Raw genomic sequence first — 12,486 nt, 5'->3', positions numbered from 1 at the left:
TGTCCCTCCTCGCACGTCCTCCCCGCCCCTGAGACGCAGGGTTCCGGGCCTTGAGTCGGGGCGGGGATGTGCCCAAGGTCACAGCGCCTGGTCGCTGGCCTACAACCAGTGCCACTGGCAGCCGCCTGGGTCTGGGGCGCCAGTGGGACGGTGGTCGTTCCTGGACGTGCGTCTGCCCATCCATCCAAGAGTGCATTCATTCATTCAAGGAACAGCCCACCCCGTCCCCGTGTGCCCCTCCCCCACAAACTCTTCCGGGCCATCAGAAGACGAAGAGGGTTTGGACCTTGGGATTCCAGACAGCCCCATCTAGGTGAAAGCCTTCAGAGTGGCTCATGACTGACTAGGTCAAATTTGCACTCCCTGTCCTGGCGTGCAGGGCTCCACTGGAACTGGCCTTCATATCCTCTCAGACCTCCCTTCCACCCGCTACACCGACCAAGCCCCTGTAGACCTTCCAGGCTAGTGAGACAGGTATGGAACGATTGTCACTCGAAAGTGCCTTGTCTACTAAACTTGCAGAAGAAGCATATGGTAGAGGGTTCCCAAACGCTCCCAAGACCCTTCCTGATTTGCAGTCTCAGTCTTGTCCCCTGCCCACCAACCTAACAGTCTTCTTGAAGAGTATGCCTTGTGTCATCCCCAGAGGTCCCTGCTAACAGGCGCGACCTTCCCATTGCTCAGAGGTCAAGGCTGCTGAGATGACTCACTCGGGTTGTCTTAGGGAGGCATGGAACCCAGGCTCCTGAACTCCCAGCCCTGTGTCCTTTGGTAATAACAGTAAGAGGTACCATAAACAGCGTTTCCAAAATGGCAGCTTTGGACCACGTCCTTCAGAGTTTAGTTCAACTTCAGGATAATCCTATCGTGTTGATACTATGATGGTCCTATTTCAAAGATGGCAACTATCTACTTTTTAGGGTGACTGTGAGGATTAAGTGAGGTAATGCAGACTTAGTACAGTGCTTGGCACATACTAAATGCTCAATCAATGAGATATATATATGACAATGATAAACAATATATGTCAATATATAGATATCAATATATATCATTGTTATCGATGATAGACAAGACAGAGTTTTCCTTAGCGGTGATAGCATCTTCTACTCCAACCAGCAAAGAATGAGAGTTCCAGATGTTTTATAACCTAGCTGACACGTTCATCAACAGTACAGTGGATACGGATTTGATATATTCATTCAGTGGAATACTGCACAACAATACAAAGGACAAACCATTGAAACATGCAGCGAGATGAATAAATCTCACAGATACAATGTGGAGCACAAGAACTCAGACACATAAAAGTATTACTATGTGATTCCATTTATTTGAAATTTCAGAAAATGCAGAACTATAGTGACAGTTGTCAGAACAGCAGTTACTTCTGGGGTGGGGTTAATAAGTGGGGGGGGGACCAAGGGAACTTCTGGGCACTACCTATGTTTTATAGCTTAATCTGAGCACATGGTTGTGTCCATAAAAATTCATCGAGCTCTACACTTACGATTTATGCCCTTTATTGAATGTATGTTATATTAAAAAAAAAAAACAACTGTTCAAAAAAATCATTTAAAGCAAAGTAAGGCTTTAATAATATCTGCCCACTTGGGAACTTCCAGTTTGGAAGGGAGGCAGTTACGTAGATTGGCAGTTATGGTACAGAGTGCTAAGGGCTGGGATGGGAATCTTCTGGGGGCTAGAACTTCACATGGAGTGGTGGCAGGAGAGGGCATCCAACCTACTCTTGGTTGCCAGGAAGGCTGCATGGCGGAAACATCCTCTAGGCCAGAAGGATGAATGGGTTTGGCAGAGGCGATAAAAGATACGTCTGTGGAAACAGCCTTCAGCAAGGCTTGGAGTCTCTGGAAGTTACTGATGGCCACTTGTCACCTTTGGCTGTTTGATTTCGTTTCATTATATGCCTGGCTGCGTCAGGGTCAGAGTGTCCAAGCATTGGCTCAGCCTTGAGGGAGACTGTAGATTGACTAGAAAACCAGCTGCTGGGTAGGGAAGGTATCCCCTTCCCTCCACAATGAGACTTTGGGAAAATTCCTTAACCTCTTCGTACCTCAATTTCCTCATCTGGAAAACGGGGTTCTAATGATCCTAACCTCCAGGGTTGCTGTGAGGAGTAAATGTATTAATACCCATTATGCATTTGCAGGGGTATCCATTACGTAGTAAGTGTTCAACATGTATTAAGTCATTATTATTCATAATAATATTGTCAATATTATTCATAGAGAAATTTGGGAGCATTTGCATAGCTTCATACATGGTAAGAACAGCAGCCAGGATAGAAGGATTAAGAAGAAGTAAATCCTTCTGGGAAGTCCTTCCCAGATAAGGGTCCTTAACCTGGGGCCCCCAGATAGCGGTCAGTGGCCCAGGAAACTGCCTGCTGACAGTGTTGGCCCATTGTATGCACTTGGGCAGCTGTATAGAACGTTTAGCAGTTCCTTAAAGGCTGCTATAGAAAGTTAAGGAGTGCTGGAGGGTGTTAATGAGGGAAGGCGTGGGCTGGGACTGGAAGCCAAGCCGGCCCAGGCCTTGCTATCCGGCAGAGCTGGGGGCCTGTGGCTGCTTGGCTGAGCCAAAGGACATGGTAGAGTGGCATTCGAGAGGCTACACACAGGAATCCCAGAAGAAGAGGGGTCAAACTGGCTACACCAGTGTGAGCTGTGAGGTAGGGGCCAGGCGGGAGGAGCAGAACCCAATACCAGGGAACCCGAGTGTGGGAAGGCCCTGGGGGCTTGGCTCCTCTCCTCTCTCAGCCATGGAAACCTGTCTGCACAGGCTTGCCAGGTCAGCCGAAGTCCAGTTGTGGTTCAGGACTCACACTGCTATGGACTCCGAGGAGGGCACTGGCAAACCAGTGGGTGGTCCCATGACCCTCTCTTACTCTGAGGAGCAAATGCAGTCATACTTCTTCAGACAGAAGGCTGTGATTAGTTTAAAAATCCCGGTGAAAATTAAAATTGACCTTTAAACTTAGTATACTATAGAGCAATGGTGGCAGCTGACATTTACGGATTCTGTGCTAAGCTCAGGGTTCCCAAAGACAGACACGAATTTGAAGACCCTTCGGGGACCAGGAATGTCTAATCAGGTTGTGTGTGGTGGTGGTGGGGGGTCGGTTATGGAGCAACAAGCCCCCTCCCCCCTTCAACATGGGCTAAGACACAAGTGTTCTTTGTCCACGTTCCCAGCTTTCAGTTAACCCTCCCCATCTCGGCATCTCCCTTGTGGGGTATTTCCCTCCAAGCACAGTGCTCTGCACTTTTGATGGGGAGGGAGGCTTGGCCAATCAGAGAACCATATTCCTGACCATGTGATTGGTTTGGGGGTGGGCACATGACCTAAGCTGGACCAATAAAAATCTCCTGGAGTTGCTAAGCTGACCGGAAGTGGGTCTGGAGCCAGGAGGCCATCTTGTCACTCAGGGTGACCTTCCTCAGAGGGGACGCCTTGGGGATAGAGGGGAATAGGCCCAGAGGGAAGGGGAGGCAGTGTTCTGATTCATCGAACTCCTGGGTCCAGTCCAGCCCAAGACCAGCCTGCTAGGAACTTTCCACATGCTGGAGCCAACTATTTTCACGTATTTATTTAGCTTGTTGAGGTTGGGTCCCCTGTCATTGGCAACCAGGAGAGTCTTGGGTGTCATGCATGGGTGAAAGGGTGATGGGCTGTCCCACTCCGTCCATTTGTGCCCACCAGAGAGCCTCCCAGTGCTCACCTAGACCCACCAGGCCTCTGTAAGATCGTAAATCCACACTGGAATGGCTGGTGGCCACATGGCTCTGGGGGTGCCAGGCCCGGCTCTTTGTCTCAATGCCCCCAGGAATCCTGACTTCCCTAGCAAAATCCCTCAGTCACTTGCTTACATCAACCACATAAGAATCCACTTCTTAATCAGCCTGGCAGCCTTGGGAGCCCCTGGTGCCAGCCCCCCACCAAGTGCTAGTGGGCCTGGGGTGCCCTGCCCTCCAGGAGCTCGCAAGAACACCTCACACCCTCTTTGGGATGGGGGGGGGGAGCAAGTAGACATTAAGTGAGCAGGACTCACTCTAAATGTGAGTGAATAGAGGTCACAAACTGACCTGGTGGCCCACAGGGTATTAGCAAAGAAATTGAATTCCTGTACACAGGAGGGTTCCTGGCTCCCCAGCAGTAGGATGGCTTGGCAAAGCTGGGCCTACATCTGTGCAGGGCAACATCAGGCAGCTGACCTCGGGCGGGGGGGGGGGGCGGACAGCTTTGCCCTATGTCTTTACTCCTTTAGGTATCAACCTGGCCACTGTAGTTGTCTGAACTTGGGACTCCCCCCCTCCCCCCGCCAGAATTCAGAGCTGAATAGTGGGGTCTTGGATGAAGGAGGGTCTCGGGTGAGGGAGGGTCAGCATTACATAAACAAGAAGAAGGCACTAAGGAGAGGGTGGACTGGGGGTCACCCAGGCCTAGAGGCCTAGCATTCCCCAGAGCAGGCACGGGGTCTGGCCAGCAAGTTCTGCCGGATAAATAAGTGGGTGAATGGAAAGGGGCAAAGGTGAGAGGCACAAAGTGTTTCCCAGATGGTGATGGGAAGCTGAGGAGGCCGGGGACACGGAGTGGGCCACATTCTTGTGCTGAGGCCCAGGTGCGGCTGGTAAGGAGGTCACAGAGGGCGCCACGCAAGGAGCCTCGAGCCTGGGGCTTCCCCACCTCCCAGCCTCTCTTCTCGTCCGTCCATTGCCTCTCCACCTTCAACTTTCCACTACACGTTATATTTCCTTAAATCTGTTCGTTTGAAAAGAAAAACCTACTATCCCTACCCTAAATGGAAAACCAACAGCCCCGAAGTGAAAAGAAGCAATAAAGCGTTTGTAACTACGGACAAGAGGCAGGCCGTGGCCCCCAGGCCCGATCTCCTATTTAAAACAAGAGATGACGCTATGATTCCACTTCTGTGAGGAACTAGGGCAGTCGGATTCATAGAGACAGAAAGTAGAAGGGGGGTTGCCAGGGCTGGGAGAGGGGAACGGGGAGTTTTTAATGGGTGCAGAGTTTCAGTTTTGCAAGATGGAAAGGTTCTGAGGATGGAGAGGAGTAGAGGGTATAGGACAGTGTGAATATACATAATGCCACTGAATTGAACTCTCAAAAATAGTTAAGATGGTAAATTTTATGTTATGTGTAAATTTTACCACAATTTTTAGGAAAGGAGATAAAAAAAAACCGTAAACCGGGATCAGTCCCCTCGGCTTCGAAATGAGCCTTTCTCCTTGAGTAGGCAGAACGCGTGATAGAGAATTGAAAAGGGAATGACTCACTCGCTATATGATGTGGGTGCGCTAATATTTAAAATTTACGTGTCACACGGTGGTCAGAGTAAGCAAGGGGGCGAATAAGGGGCAGGGGCGTAGGCAGGTTGGAGGAGGGACAGCCTCCCTGTCATGAGGGCCTGTGGCCCACATCCTGCAGAAGGAGGCCCTGGAGCAGTTGTGGCTGGTGCCCTGGCCACACGGGGAGGTGTGGGTCCCAGCTGCCAGGTTCCATCTCAGTGTGATCTTGGGGAAGGACCTCACCACTCCGCACCTCAGCTTCCTCCTCTGGCCCAGAGGGTGATGAAGAGGGCGAGTGGGGGCTCCTGGGTGGCTCAGTCTGTTAAATGTCTGTCTTGGGCTCAGATCATGTTCTTGGGGTCCCGGAATCGAGTGCCGCATTGAGCTCCTGGTTAGTGCAGAGTCTGCTTCTCCCTCTGCCTCTCCCCCTGCTCGTACTCATGCTCTCTCTCTCAAATAAATAAATAAAATCTTAAAAAAAAAAAGGTGCGGGTGAGGCTGAACTGAGGTTTGCGGGGCAGAGTACTTGGGTGGGCTCAGCGCACATGGACTAGGGGTCCTGGATGGCTGTCTTTTCAGGGCCTGTTTCCTGGATCTCATAAAGAGTCCCCAAGGTTGACTCAGATCAGTGGCGGGGGATCAGTGAATTCAGTGTCCAGGGGGACATTTGACCCAGCTCCCTGTTTTCATATCCCTCAAGATGTGAAGAACAAGACAAGAGGAATTGGTGATTGTACCACTTTTCGGGGCCCACGAGGTATGTGCATACCGTTGGTGCTCATTAAATGTCTGTTAAATGGTTACAGGGATGACCCTGTTCAGGGGTATGAAGGTCGAAGCAAGCATCTTGTCCTCAAGATGCTCAGATCGAGTGGAAGAGAAGAGCAGCCCATCCTTCATGACCAAACAGCGAGAGAAATGCAGGGGGAGGAAGCCCTGGCAGCAGAGGTCCTCATCTGGCTCAGGGAGAGGAGAGGCCCGGGAAGTGGACAGTCACTGACACTGCCTTTGCCAAAGACACCAATGCCCCCCGTCTCACCAACTCCCAAGGGCACTTTGCAGCATTTGTTTCCCGGCCCTGTCGGGCGTGTTGGGCAAGGTGGCCCACTCCCTGTTCTGGAGGACACCACTACATACTTCTGGTTGCTTCTCTCCCTCCCCCCCCCCCCGCCGTTTCAGCGATGGAGTGATTTTCCACGTGCCTCCACCCTGCGTGGTCTTTTCTTTCTACCTTCTGCGCACTTGACATCTCCACTTGCCCGTCTCCCGGGCCTCTCGGCATAAGATGCCCAAGGGTGGACTCTGGGCTCCCCGCCTGTCCCACCAGCTCCACCTCTGACATGATTCCCTCGGTTGCTCAAGGTGCAAACCTATATTCACTGTCACTTCCTCCCCCTCTCATCCTCTGCACTGCATGCATCAACAAGCCCCAGTATTTCCAGTCTGTCTCTTGTCCCTTCTCTGTCCCGTCCTGGAGGGAGCCACGGTCTGCTGTCCGTACAGGTGTACCCCGTCCTGAACTGCTTTCCCACTGTCTGTCGCTGTCTCTTCCCCACGAGAATGCCTTTGTCACCAAACAGCCTGAATCATCTCCTCCCTAAAAGATAATTGACTTGCGGGAATCCAATCGAAACTGCCCCTTCTGGAAACCATTTGACAGCTTCGTGCTGATCACAGTCACATGCACAAGTGTCAGGCCCTGCCCGACTCTCGGCTTCTGGTCCTGGGGTCCCGGGCGCTTACCCTCCTCTCCCTCTGCTCCAGCCTTTCTCAGACACGCCATGGGCTCGGCTTCTGTGGTCTGTTTGCACCTGTTCGCTGGCTCCCCGCTCCCCCCCACTCCCGCTTCTCAGGGGTCAACTCAGGCTTCAGCAGCCCCTCCTGCAGGAAGCCTTGCCAGCCACCTGCCGGCATCAGGTTCTGTCTCAGGGCTCACTGCTCTTCTCTCTTGTTTTGTTTTTTGTTTTTTGGGGTTTTTTTTTTTTTAAGATTTTATTTATTTGACAAGAGAGACACAGCAAGAGAGGGAACACAAGCAGGGGGAGCGTGAGAAGGAGAAACAGGCTTCCCGCTGAGCAGGGAGCCCGATGTGGGCTTGATCCCAGGACCCCGGGATCGGGATCGTGACCCAAGCTGAAGGCAGGCGCTCAACGACTGAGCCACCCAGGCACCCCACATTGTTGTTATTTAACTATAAACATGCCAAACATGCAGTAGAGAAATGATAGTACATCTCATATACTTAGCCTACAGATTGAATAGTAAAGATTTTGTCGTATTTGCTTCGTGGGACTTGTGGCTTTTTTTTTTTTTCTCTTTGCTAAAAGATTTTAAGGCTGATTCCAAACATTGTCATTTCACTTTTACATGCCTGAGTATGTATCTCTAAAAGAATGACCGCTTTCTTCCATCACCACGATGCCAATAAGCTAACAAAACGAACAATTCTTGATAGCATTTAATGCTCAATCTGCAATCACGTTTTCCAGTTGTCTCAAATGTGTCTTTTAACCACTGGCTTGAATGATGATCTAAACTGCTCCACACACCTGCTTACTGTGTTCTTGCTCTCCACTCTGGACTAGGCTCTTCCATTCCACATTTGCGGCAGAAGGCAGCTCAGTCTCCTGCAAAATCACTTCACTCTCTGCATTTGTCCCTTTTGCTTCCCCACGGAGTCGTTTGACTCGTTCCTCTCTCCCCTGTATTCCCTGTACACGGAAGCCAGCTCTCGTAGCTGATTACAAGTTCATGTCCATAGGTGATGCTGTGCGCTCCATGCGTCGACCCTCCAGAGGCCAGTGTGCCTGACCGTCCACTCTTGTGAGGCTGAGATCGGGGTCAGGTGGCGACAGCCTCCGCCTTCCCTAGTGCCATTCCCCAGCAGCCCTCACCTCACAGTTTCATCCATTCGTAATTTTTTCCTGAATCCGTTATTTGATTAGGGTTTGCAAAATGGTGATTTTCTATTTCCTTCATTTCTTCCAAAAAAGAGTTATCCATACCCAGGGGGATGGCATGTGGGAGCACTCCACCCTGATACAGGCAATAAGGGGATGCATTGTCCGTAAAGAACTTAAAAAAAAAAAAAAAGAAAGAAATGGATTCAAAGTTGTGTGCTTGTATCACTCCCACAGCCTTGTCATTCTCGACCATGGCCGGGACGGAATACTGCTCCTCCCCAGGCCCCGGTGCCCCTGCCCCGCCCCCACGGCGATGCGTGGCTGTTCAAAGTCTACTCACTGGAGTCTTCCGTAAAGAAATGTTCCCTATCAATTAGGGCTCTTCGGTTGCCCTGAAATGCAGCTCCTATGGGGCATAAAGGCTTACTTCTGTCTTTTTAATTAAGGCCCATATTTTTATTCTTCATCACACTTGAGACATTTCGTAATTGTACGTTTGTTTCCTTGTGTGGGGCCCTTCCTCCTTCAGAAGGAAGCTATCCGCAGGCACGTGGGGAGCACTCAGTATCAAATGTTTGAGTGAAAGATCCGTGAATGAAGCCGGGAGGGGCGAGTGGGCAGTGGTCAGAGGTGGGAGTATGCAGAGGAGAGGGCTCGGAGGCCAGAGATAGAGCCGTAAGTCCTGGAAGTGACAGTTGTCAGGTGGGTCTGGCGCTGATAGAGAGATGGGAAGGAGGAGCACTGAGGCTGAGGGAGCCTCGGGGGGGGCAGGAGCGCAGGGAGCTGAGGAATGGGATCTACCCCAGGGGCCACGGGGCCAGACCATCTCTGTGCCCAGCCCCGCCCCGCCCATGACCTCCTGCGTAGAGCCGCCCTCCAAGGGAGGCACACAGAATTCTGGAGACTTGGCCACGGTCTCAGGCAGCACCCGCCTCCTCCCGCCCTCTCTAATTGCTCTGTTTTCCTTCCACTTCACAAGTGGGTTGGCTAGTAACACCCAAGTCTGTTTTATATACATATAGATAGCAAACACAAAATGTGTGGTAAGCTATGTTCTGTCTTTATGTTATTAACACACAAAAGCAAGAAAGCTCCAAGTTAGAGCATCTGCAACTCAGCCCAGTGTGCAGCGAGCCATATGGCGAAAACATGGGACGGAAGGCAACAGAACTGCATCGTCTCTGCCTTCCTCTGAAAACTGCCTCCGAAAGCCAGGGCCACGGGCTCCTTCCGCCCTGCCTGTCCTAGCCGAGGCCAGCCAGCTTCCATCATTCATTCATTTGTTCGTTCATTCATTCATTCATTCATCAAATATGCATTGAACTCCTGTCATATGCCAAGAACTGTTCCCTCACCAGGATAGAGGAACCAAGACAGGCAGAGGTCTGCCCTTGGGGTGGGAGGGGGGTCAGCACATAAGTAAGTAAAGCACAAGAAAAAGATACAATGATCACCTCCAGTCGTGAGAACTCCTGAAAAGTAACAGGCTGATGTGATAGGAAGTGGAGAAGAGGCCTATCACTAAGGATAGGTAGCTTCAGGAAGGCTTTTTGCAAGAGGAGACAGTAGGGCTAAGCTCTGAAGCATAAGGAAAATCCAGCAAGAATTGCTGTGAAGAAAGTATCCCGGGCAGAGGAAACAGTATGTGCAAAGGCCCTGCGGTGGGAATAAATTAGTGTTTTAGTGGAACAGCAAGAAGGTTGGAGTACAGTGAGTGACGGAGAGTGGAACAAGATAACAAGATAGCTGGGAGACAGAGGCAGCGGGGTCTCACAGGCTTGTAGGGAGTTTGAGTTTTACTCTGGTGCTATTAGAAGACCTTGAAGTGTTTGAAGTAGGAGAGTAACTCCTCTGATTTACACATTTATGGATCGCTCTGCCCTGAGGGGAGTGTGGATGGGGAAGCAAGCATATCCTGGGGTCTTTGAGGCCAGTCGCCCAAGCCAGGCATGATGGCAGCTTGGCCAAAGTGGGGCGAGGTGGAGGTGGTCACGGGGGTCAGATGTGTTTGCAAATAGAGTGAGGGAGGGCTGCCCATTGCCTGCTGAGAATGCAGACCCATGACCATGGGCCCATGGTGGCTGACAAGGGCCAGGTCAGCATAGCTGGGGAGAGATGTGAAAACAGAACTTCCCCGCTCTCTGCAAGTGAGGAACCCATCTCTGTCACTCTCCATGGAAGGCCTAGTTTTTCTTTCCTGTCCCCTCACCTCCATGGTCACATAGTGACATGTCACTGGCATTCTCCCACCAGGTGGAAGTCTAGGGAGAGGGAGTCACTGCCTAGGACCACACAGTGACAAAGGGGCACCTTGGGAGGACTCTTCTCCATAGACTGCACGAAGCCTTGGGATGTTAGCCAGCCCTTTCCAGAGTCCACCTGTCTGTCCTGCATCCCAGCTCACAGAGGAAGGCTGGCGTGGCCCATACCAGCAAGGACACACATCCCTGCATAGCCCACAGCGGCAGGGCTTTCCATCTTCATTGTGAGAGCACCCCATTGGCTTCTCCTTGAGTAGCGGGAAACTGCACATGGCAGTGTGGGGACCCCAGGAGCAGAGTGGAGCATGTGGGAGGTGAGGAGGAAGTGCTGAGAAGCCATCACCTGAGGACAGGGGAGAGTAGAAGCAGGAGTGGGCAGAGGGCTCTGGAGCGGATGTGGCCTGAGAGCTGCCCTACTTTGGGCCCAAGTGTTGGGTCCTTTCTATCTCCGCCTCCATCAGCCTCTGTGTGGCAGCATGTGGCCCTGGCAAGGTGGCTCTCTGTGGCTGAGGCAGTCCCGGAGGACTGGTGGCTGGAGGCTGAGGGCAGGCAGGGCTCCCAGCAGCCCGGACACTAGCACCTCCTACAGGGGGTCCCGGGGGCTGCATCTCCTCGTCCATTAGAGTCCATCCCGCTAAGTCAGCCATGACCCATTTTTAAACCAGCAGTTGGGGTGGTGCGAAAGTGACATCTTCCTTTTCCTAAAGCAGGAATAGCCAAAAGTCCAAGACCATGAGCCGACAGCTCTGAGACACGATAGGGGCTCCATTTATAGGTGACCAGCCACAGGGGCAAAGACAAATGCCCTTTCTCCTCCATGCAGACAGGCTACTACTACACAGCCCCATGTTGATCCAATTCGGTTCTTTAATGTTCTTTAGAAACATGTGCCATGTGTCTCTCTGGTGCTCAGGCTGGGATAGCAGAGAATCCCTGGCTGTCCTGCCCTTGTGGAGTCCATAGGCTTGGGGACACCAATCGAATGACCACACTGAGGACCCCGTCATGAATACCGGTCACAGCGAACATGTCCTGTTTTCGTGCATCAGTGTGTGTCTCAGCAAGGATGAGGACAAAGCACACGCCATCCTCAACCGCCTGATGCTGGCTTAGGGCTAGCCTCACTTCAGATCAGGACACAGCCATAAAGAGGTCATGGCAGCCCTCAAGGTCACCAGCAAGGACATAGTAGAGTGCACATGTATGCTCTGAGAGCCTGAACCGTTCTTTGGAACCCGATCTGGACTGGGGAGGGGAAGGGGGGAGGAGGTCAAGAATGGCTCCCGTTGAGGAGTAGATGCTCGAGCTGAGGGGGAACAGGTGAGAAGGAGTGACAGAGAAGGGACGAGTTCAAGTGGAAGGAAGGGCTTGGAAGAGGCCCGGGGATGGCTGAGACCAAGGCTCATTTGAGGAACTGGGAGGCGGCAGGGGTGCTTGAACACACAGGCGGGGGGCACAGCCCGCAGTGAGCCCTTCCTTCTTCATCCTGAGAGCCACGGGAGGCCATCAGAGGTACCTCTTGGAAAGACTCCTCACGCTGCCTCGCAGAGAATGGGCTGCGGGGGGAGCAGGTGCTGGCGGCTGCCCGGGCATCGGGGAGAGGCGTACGGCAGGCCCGGCAGGAAGCGGCTGGATTCAGTGCTGTTTGGAGTAAGATCAACGTGGCTTGAGTGGATTAGCAACGGGGAACAAGGGTCCGGGCAGGGTCCAGAGACCCAGAGTTTCTGGCCCACAGGACTGGGCTGTAATGAGACCTTTCACGAGAGTGGAGAGAGAACCTGGGACATTCGGGTCTTGGGCAGCAACACCAAAAAGTGTTGCAAAAGTGACATTTAGAAATTTTTGTGTGTGTCAAACATCAAAATGTTGAGGGATATCTGTTAACTTCCATCAAAATAGCCAGTTGTTAATACTTTGCTCTATTAGCTTTTCTGGGTCTGGGGGGCCGAGTCTGCTGGGGTGAGGCTGCAGGGGTAGAGGGCATGCCGGACGTAG

The sequence above is a fragment of the Ursus maritimus genome, unplaced genomic scaffold (assembly GCF_017311325.1).
Source record: "Ursus maritimus isolate PB19 unplaced genomic scaffold, ASM1731132v1 scaffold_19, whole genome shotgun sequence".
Classification (NCBI taxonomy): domain Eukaryota; kingdom Metazoa; phylum Chordata; class Mammalia; order Carnivora; family Ursidae; genus Ursus; species Ursus maritimus.
Note: the sequence above shows the minus strand (reverse complement) of the source record.